Raw genomic sequence first — 9,411 nt, forward strand, 5'->3', positions numbered from 1 at the left:
CTGCAAGCACAAAGCTTTCAGACACGAGGATATCTCTTGACCATCCCTTATGGGTACAGAATGAGGGAAGGCACCTCTTTAACTAGGTAGAGGAGAAGCCACTTACAGTGTATATCACCATTTGAAGCACAGCCCAGCTCTCAAGAAGTAAAGAGCTGTATCACTGGTAAAAGTGAATTGGATGCCATCTCTTCATTTGGGAAAAGGCTTCATGACTTTCATGGCTTCATGAAAAGCAGACTGCACCTTTGCAGAATAAATTGTTTATGGTGCTCCCATTGCATGTAGCTTAAAACCCTTAAAGTGCTACAGGCTTGTCTGGATTGAATTACAAAAAAGATTGATTTCTTTTGTTAGACAAAAACCAGAATTGCTTCAGCTCTTTTTAAGATCAATGTTGTTTCAGGGGTCTTCAGTTTTCTTCTCAAACCCATTATTTTCGAGCTTGCTTTACACATTTTGTGTATAGGAGGGATGGAAAGGCAGTAGCTGTAGCAGAGCACCAAGGGATCTGATTCCTGCTCCCACTGCTGCTGCTGCTTTCCTCCTGGTTTTCCTCTATTCTCCTTTTCACTCTTCCCTTTAGCCTACCTAATATTTGGAAGTTCAGTGACATCCTGGTACATTGTCTATGCTACCACTTAATAGAAATAATGGAGGAGAAGGATTTCCTGACTGCTCCAACCCCAGGAGATCCTGCTTACAGCTGAAGAGACTGCCAAGGAGAGGGGCACTGGCCATTGCAACAGCATCCCACAGCCTTAGCACCATTGCAGTGACCCCATGTCAGGCTATTTTGTATTTTCTTACAACCCACTCAGCTACTGCAATCCAACCTGAAATTCCAAATGTCCAAAAGCAGTGTGCTATGCCGTGGCTATTTTGTATTTTCTTACAACGAACTCAGCTACTGCAATCCAACCTGGAAGTCCAGATGTCCAAAAGCAGTGTGTTATGCCATGGCTGCAGTACAGGTGCCCACACCCCTGGGTTAAAGGAACTTATCCTTGTGTGGGACATCCAGGGTCAGTCAGAGCCATTGGTTCCCTCTCTGCAGCAGGGGCACGGGCTTGTGAGGAAGCACTGCAGTGTCAGAAAAGGACACCTAATGAAATCCTTATTTTCAGAGGTGCAGCTGAACAAATCAGTACAGCTGTTCCTTTCCCATGTAACCAGTTTGTGCTCCTGGTGTTCCCAGCCTGGCCACCACAGGGTGGGGGTCTGTGGGCTGCCAAGGCCCTACACAAGGACCCCCTCCCATCCCTGCACCAGCTATTTGCTGTTTTGTGGATGCCCAGCTGCTTTGACAATCCTGCTGCTGGCTGGGGCTGCCTTTCCCCCTCACCTTTCACAGGCACACAAGGCTGATGCTGTTAAGGTCTTTTTAAGGCTACTGCATTGCTGTTTCTTCACTGCTGCTGGGCATGGCAGCTGAGTGCCAGCTGCTTGGAGAAGAGCCCTGTTCCATGAACAGCAGCACAAGCTGTGAGCAGTAGGAACTGCTGGCCTGAAGTGGGTGTCAGCTGAAGCAGGACATGGTGTATTGGTTGTAGGAGCTGGGTGTGTGCATTGTTTGTAGCTGGATGGATCAATAGCTGTGCATGTGCTGAAACACAGATGATCTGAGGTTGGCCATAACCTCCAGGATCAATAAGCACAGGGAAACTCAATAATTTTCTCAGTCTAATCTGAAATGGGTTCCGACTCAGGACCCTTCCTGAGTCCAAACCCTTTTCAGATTAGACTTCCCTTCCCATCAGGGCCTTCAGCCATGTTGTGAAGATGCAGTTTTTGTCAAGCCCTGAGCACAGTCCCACTGCCAGGGGCTCTCAGCACAGGCTTCTCTGGTGCCAGGCTGCCCTCCAGCCTTCCCTGCCAGGCAGCCAAGGGGAAATAGCTCTCCCAAAAACAAGAAGGTGTATGCCAGGGTTGCTGCTGAGGCCTGCCTCTGGCACCCATACCACAGAGGGCTGCAGCATCTGTTACACCCAAATAATGTTCTGAAGGATAAATAGATAAATATTGGAGTTGTTGATGAAAGGAAAGAGTGCCAGATGCTTTTGGCCAGCAGAACAGGAATGCATCCCATTGCCTCAGGTTGAAAAGGCTTTGGATGTTTAGGACTTGCAAAACTTAGAGGGAGGAAGCATTAGTAACAATATCTGACACAGATTTGCCTAATTCATAGACAAATTAACCTTAATCATCCAATTTATAAATCAGCTTTAAGTGAAAGCCCCCCCCTCCTCACCCCCCACTGCTGCATATTTGGTGGATTAAGTTGTTTGGTTTCAGTGATAAATTAGAAACATCTGCTTCTGCTGACAGGCTGGAATGGAGGAGTGCACAGGAACAGGGCTGGCTGGGCTGCTCTCTCTGAAGGGGGATTCTGTGCCAGGCCATGTCCTGCCCACCTCTGGCCATGGGGGCTGAAAGTATCAGGCTGTCCCCCCTCTGCCCTGGGACTCAGCGGGCAGGGGAGGCTCATGCCTGCTCCTGGGCTTGCTCAGGATGGTTCCTGGGGAGTGGGAGCAGTGGTGAGCATCTCCAGCAAGGTGATCTTGGCAGAGCCTTCCGTTTAAGGGTGTCCTGGCAGTTCTTCCATGCAAACAAAATTGTTTCTGCTATGGGATCATCAAGTCTTAATGACAAGGAATCCAAAGCTCGTGCCAGAGTCAGTGCAGAGGCTGCTCATGCATAAACACTGACGGCAGTGAGTGTCCCAGCCATCTCTTCTGATGAAGAAAATGGTCCTAACTAAGGGACAGAGAGTTTTTACAACCCTGGCCTATCCTTGCAGAGGTGATACAACTTCCTGATTGCTGAGTCAGGTTGGAAATGGCCAAGAGAGCATCTCATCCAAGCACTTCACACGGGTGTTTAACTTGTTCAGGAGGTGTGAAAGCAATCCTCCTGGCTACAAGTCCTTATCTGCAGGAGGGGAAATCTAGTGCTAAATCCTGCCAGATACAGCAATCCAAATATGCCCTGGAGCAGCACCCACAGCAGACCCAGTCTGTGCATGTCCTTGTGTAACACAAACGAAAGGGACTGTGAGGACTGATCTGACCTCAGCTGTGACCTGACTCTCACTACAGGGATTTAATACATGCCCTGTTGGGCTGCAGAAACAGATGTTTTACACACATCATTCAGACATATTTTCCCAGCCTTTAGCAATCAAAAATCTCAGGCAGAAGCCCTGACTCTCAAGGACAGAGCATGTCTGCAGAAAGGGAGAATACAAGATAAGCAGTAGTTTCTAACAGCTCCTGTTCCCAAGGTGCCCTTTTATTTTTTCCTGGACATTTTCTCCTGGTGAGTTTAAGGATTATCTGCATTTGATAACAAATTGTGTATATCTGTCAGAGGCAGGCACTCCAGGCAGGTTCAGAGCAGACTCTTGCTGTACAGAACAGGTCCTACAATTTAGGCACCTCCTGGTAGTGCAGGAGGCACTGTTCAGGGGTGACACAGTGCCAAGGGATGTGTTTCTGTCTGAGAAATTCCATGAACAGGAATTTTGAATCAGGACTGAGGTGTGTGGCCTGTCAGCATGGAGATAGCCATCCTAGGCAGTTCTGCAGAGGAAATTCTCAATTCTCCTTAAAAAGCTGAAGGCAGTCTCCAGTGCAGCTCCCAAAACCTCGGTCCAATGTGAGGTTGTGTAACCCACCTGTAAAACTTAAAATGCAGAGAAAAACGGCCCCTTCTCTAGACAATCAAATAATATTCACTGCACAGCCATGGAGGTCCATGGAGGAGATGCAGCACAGCCCCTCTGAGACCTCAGGGGCCAACCCAGGACAGGGAATATGTGCTCCCTCTGGGGGAGCAGGAAGGAGGGGAGAGGACATAGGATAACCTGTTTCACAGTTAGCCAGGACTACTGGTCCTGCTCATCCTGCCTAAACTGTTCCCATCTGTCTGACTATTGATGTTACTTGATCTGTGCTTCCCCAGTTTGGACTTACAGACACATGGAGAAATTAATGATGATGAGGTTGAGTCAGTAAGGGGAACATTTTTTCTTTATTTTCCTTTCCCTTTACCCAAGATAAGGAAAGAAATGAAAATTCCCTTTTTCAAGGAGAGGAGCAGGAGCTGCGATCCAGACACCAGGACACAGCTTTATGCAAGCTGTTTTGCTGGAGTGTAGGCCATCCTATTCCCACTCCCAAAATTGCTGCCTCTCCCTGGAATAGTTTCTTGCTGCCCCACATCAGAGCTGGTGTTTAGAGGTCATCTGCAGATAGGTATCACCACTTTCTAGCAGGAGTATGAATGGCACAAACAATAACTCAGGAAAGGCCAAAGCAGCTTTGGTCTTTCCACTGGGAAATCAGCAGTCCAGAAGCTGGAGAGTGCCTTCCCAGGTCATTTGAGCAGCCTACAGGATGGCCCATCATCCATGGCTAGTTTGGGAGGAAGGGCTGCCCCCCTCAGGAACCTCCTGGGAGAAAGCAGGAAAGTGGTTTACCCTGGCTAAACACACAGACACACCAGGGAAATGGAAGGTGAGAAGAACCAGGTTGGTTGCTCACAGGAGGAGACAAGCAAAGATGAGTGGGACTGTGTGTGTTGCTAATGCAGGGCTATGATCTCAGGTTTAGGGGCCAAAACAGGACAGTCTCTGGGACATAACTGTCAGAGCACGTCTTGCAGAGCTGGAACTTACAGAGACTCAAAGGAGCCAATTGCTCTGTAAAATAAATACCAGCATGGTGTCTAGAATAAGGAATGGATGCAAAGAGTAATCGAAATGCTTCTCTGCATTTCCACAGTTAAGTGATGGCAAAAAAGGATTGGAAGTGGCAGGCAGGGATGTGCTGGGGAAGTAGGTTGAATCCCCAGGTGCACTGAAAGGCAGCAGACTGGCGCTGTGCAGGAACATCAGTGCAGGCCTAGCAAGGCTGGCATAACATCAAGTTTTTATAGACTCCTGAAAAGGAAAAAGACTTTTGGTCTTGAGTCGTAGCTGCTAGTGAGAATAGCAGATGTATGTTCCAGCACCAAGAGAGTCCCCCTCCAAGAAAAGGGAGAGTTTTCCTGGACAAATCCAGAAGAAAACCAAGTTTCTCTGTTTTTTTCCAAGGGGTAAGAAACCCAGGGGAGGTCTCTCTCTCAGCAGCTCACAAATCACTTTCCCCTGTGCTGCAGTGATGGGGCTCCTACACTGGCCTGAGTCCAGTCACGAGGCCCATCACACCAAGGGGAAGAGGTGGGGTGAGCAGACTGGACACTCATCTCTTCAGTTCTGCCTGTCCAGCTCTCCTTGGTTTTATAGCAAGTCACTCCCTGTTTTTATTGCACATTTTTTAAACTACGTTTCAGGTCCCACCTCAGCTATTAATGCTCTCACCACTCTCATTTTTTCCTGAAAGAAAAATATCTTTATTGAAGAATGTAGGGAAAAAAAAAAAAAAAAAAAGAAGAGAGAGAGAAATAAAACAAAGTCATGAATTACAATACATCCAAAACCCCCATTCCATTAACCAAACAGTTCCTTTCCTTAAACCTTCCTTATCCCTTCCCTTAGCTTCAACCTTGGACTCCTGCCAAGGAGATGTTCCTGTTTCTTGCAGGATGTCTGATTTTGGGTTTGGGGTCTCTCCAAAAGAGAAGGGGAGAATGTGAGTTGAAAATAGGATGGGTGGCCTGATGGTGTCCAAACATAATCAACTATCTCCATTAAATTTTTGAGATCTGGCCCCATTTGGGTCTGAGAGACGTGATACTCACATGGATGAGGAAAACAAATACAGTAGATAGACTGAAGATGAGCCAATACATTTAAGCCAGCACAACATATGGACTATCACATCTCTCAGCCTAGGAAAGATTGCTCCCCACAGATTTCTACTAGGTTTGCCCAGAGTCAGTGAAACATCCCAGCCAGTGAGACTTTTCCCTTCTTTCCCTCTGGATTATTTTATAACTGTATATCTCTCACTGCCAGGATGTGTTTTCCCATTATTCATAGCCTATTCTTCCCCTTTAAAAGTGGTCCTCATTATCCTCTGTGGTAAGAATTAATTTTATTCCAAACAGTTCTGTTCTTCCCAACACTTAAACCTCACAGAAATGTGTAAACTCCTTGGTCATGTGGCCCTATCCCAGCTCAAAGGTGTAATGAAGCTGTAAAGTATCTTTGAAGATGTGAATCAGGTGCTTTGCTGTTCTGCTTTCATCCCTTTGGGCTTTCCCATCTGCTTCCAACATCAGGTGAGTCTTAGACAACCAAGAACAGTTTCACACTGCTTTTCAAAAAATGAAGGCTGAATCCTAATTTATGAAGAACACAAACAGTTTATTTCAGCTTTGGGAAATCAGAGTAATTCAGATTCCTTCTTCAGCCCAACAGAGGAATGCAGAGAGGTGATGTGAACCTTTTACTTTAGAGAGACTGGGAGCAGAAATAAATACCCTTTTCTGACAGTTGCAGCCCTATATCTGTAACTAAAATACAAATCTGCCCAGTGGCTATTTCATTTGCAACCTTTGTTTTCCAGGTAGGACCACGAAGATGAGCCTGGAAGGACTCTAGATTTCTCTGTCAAGGCAATCACATAATCACTTTGCAATCCTTTTTGCTAACAGAGAATCCACTTCAGCAGTGAAAATGGAGTTTGACCTGCCTTGTATCTGTGACAAGCAAGGTCTCTGAATCAGAAACACATTTTTAATGACCATTACTTGTGTAAAAGATTGAAACCTTAGGATTTTTGCTTCCCTGTGAGGTTACATTTTTCTGGTGAATCTAAATTTTAGTTTCATCATTTCAAGGTGATCCTTTGGTAACAGGGATGTTATTTGATCATGCAGTGACAGTATATGTAATGTTCATACAGCATCTGTTTAAGGACTCTGAAAATCAGGCTTACCAGTGCATGGGATAGACTTGTGAATGGGCATGTCACAGAGAATTAAGGATAGAAGTTTGCTATGTGAACGGGACAGAAGAACTTCCCCTGCAGGCACTCAAACCCAGCCCTCAGAAATGTGGATTTCCATTACCTCCTCCCCTTGCCACTGTGACTGAGCCACGGATAAGTGAAACAGTGGAGAGGATGAAGGGGATGAAATAACAAAATACTACCTTCTTTGTTTGCATCCTTCCCTGTCATTGCTGCTGAGCCAGAAGCAGTCCCTTTGCCTGAGATTCAGCTTCAGAAACCCTCCTGTCTCCAGTATCAATAAGAAACACAGAGCAGTTTTTACCACCTTTACTCCCATCTACTCAACAGATTGTGGGGTATTGTGGAGGAAAGACAAGGAATAGGCAAACACTGAGAGAGTCAATACACTTCCCAGTCCCTACACTGCATGGTTCTCTCCCAGGAGATGCCTGATGGAGTTGTTCCTAGCTGCACCTTTCCAGAGTTCAGCAAAGGTGGTGATGGTGGCATTCCCATTTGGCACAAACTTAACACACGGGCTTCAAAGTCAACAGGATTTTGGCATTTCTTCCATGACAGTGGGCAGGCATATCACCTCCTTCACTTCCAGTTTTGATTTTCTGCGCTCTTCTCCCTGCCCTCCCTGCTCTGTGTTTCTCTGCTCTTAAATACCTTTCTTACAGTGTGATCCATGGGAACACAACATTAGGGGCATTGACAGCCCTCCATTCTCACCCGGGTAAATCTGCTCCAGTAGCACAGCTGAAGTTGTCCCAAGTCAGGCAAAACAGAGGACAGGCACTACAGGAAGGGATTTTCTGCTTCTTAAATGCAGCAGCATGCTATAGAACACAAGAGTTGTGTGATTTCTGAAGCAGGTTCCTGTTATTAAATTTCCATAGATTGTACAGCTCCAAGCTGTGGGTAATGCTGTGCTCACACCCATATTTTCCTACGACTTCAGCCTGAAAACTTCATCATTTCCTTGCAAATGAGTGGGATAGAGGAATTAGCCCCCACTGTGACTATCAGGTTTTGGGCAGCAGGCAATGCTTGCCTCAGCCTTGCCTGGGTAATGGTAACCAGACACCCAGCAGAAAAAAGGGAGCTTGAAACTGCTAATCCACTTATACTCTCAGCTACCCAGCCCAAGGTTGTGATTAATCACTTACACTCAGCATTTCATCTGTATTTAACAACACACGGTCTCTCACCAGCCTACTCTTAGGCACGAAGCACACTGCTGGTAGCATGGAAACACAAAAAGTAAAATGATCTGGAAAGAAATCCGACCAAGCAGAAGAAACACAGCAGCAAAATAACAAATGGATATAATTTTGAGAGTTTAATAAGGTAAATGCAGGAGCTTAACTTTGCAATAGTGCAAGTCTGAAGCAAAACTGTTTATTTGGTATTTATAGACTTTTTTTTTTTTTTTTGCAAAACAAGTTTCTATGAAACCATAGCAACTGCAGTCAGAATGAAGATTTGGAATGATGATGGAATCATTCATGAGCAAAAAACCCCAAATAATCTCTGGTTTGGGTTGGTGGAATATAAAATTACTGCTAGATAGAGAGAAATAATTTTAAAATGTTTTAGGTAATTTAATCACCCTAAACCCTGTGAAAGGTAGACATTTAAAACAAATTTTTTTTGGACAGAATATTACATCCTTGATTTTTTTTAAACAATCTGTCTGCCAACTTTCTGGTGGGGATGTGCATAAATGTCCAAGTTAATTACTCATCTCTTACAAGAGAAGATATACAAGCAGATTTCACCGAGACACCACAACAGCCTATTTCTAACAGAATTACCTGTATCTCAGAAAAAAATATGCATTTTTCTTGAAGATCTTTCTATTGCATTCCTTTCTCCAAATGCATTTCAGAGAAGTCAGTTCAGGAAAGTAGAATCAGTTCCAACTTACCTTCACAGTTGAGTAGATGACAGCTGATTTTTCAGGGAAAGCAACGTGCTCTGTTTGGGTAGTGTTCAAGCCAGCAGGTAGTTTTTGGTGATTCAAAATCCTTAAAAGAAATTTAAAAGCAAGGATGACAAAAAAAGGTACTTTGTGAAAACCTATCTGAGGCTTCATGCCCTTACAGAGTTTTCTAACTGTCTGTCTCAGCTGAACAAGCTCCTGCTCCTTTCCTTGGCCACCTGCCAACTTTTCTAATTTAAAGCAACTGTGAGCTTGCTGTAAAACTCTTGCTGAAAGGAAATTGTTTTATACTGTGGAGCAAGGAGCAATCCTGTGCTCCAGACTGATGTGGTGTGACAGAGTCCTAGCAGGACTGGGGGCACAGCCTCCCTGAGGTAATGTTATATCATCTTTGGACAGCAGCATAGGCTGTCTCCTTCTTGGTAAAAGCACAGGAAAGAGGAAAAAACCAAGCTGCTTTTGGCATATAGTCCCCTCAGCATGGGATTTAGGAGGAGCAGCATCTGCCTCAAAATGCAGGAAGTGACAGCCTCAAACACTTAAAGTGCTCAGAGCTCCCAAAGG

The 9,411-nt window shown here is 45.3% G+C and overlaps 1 protein-coding gene across 1 annotated transcript in view; it reads right to left on the reverse strand.

The window, feature by feature from the left end:
- Positions 1 to 8,897, reverse strand: part of LOC103824290 (complement C1q tumor necrosis factor-related protein 7) — a 395,389-nt gene extending 386,492 nt beyond the window's left edge. Inside the window, exon 1 of the mRNA XM_018925035.3 lies at positions 8,833 to 8,897. The gene's annotated coding sequence lies outside the window, so the exon portion shown is untranslated. The remainder of the gene's footprint in view (positions 1 to 8,832) is intronic.
- Positions 8,898 to 9,411: the final 514 nt, after the last annotated feature.

The sequence above is a fragment of the Serinus canaria genome, chromosome 4, assembly GCF_022539315.1.
Source record: "Serinus canaria isolate serCan28SL12 chromosome 4, serCan2020, whole genome shotgun sequence".
Classification (NCBI taxonomy): domain Eukaryota; kingdom Metazoa; phylum Chordata; class Aves; order Passeriformes; family Fringillidae; genus Serinus; species Serinus canaria.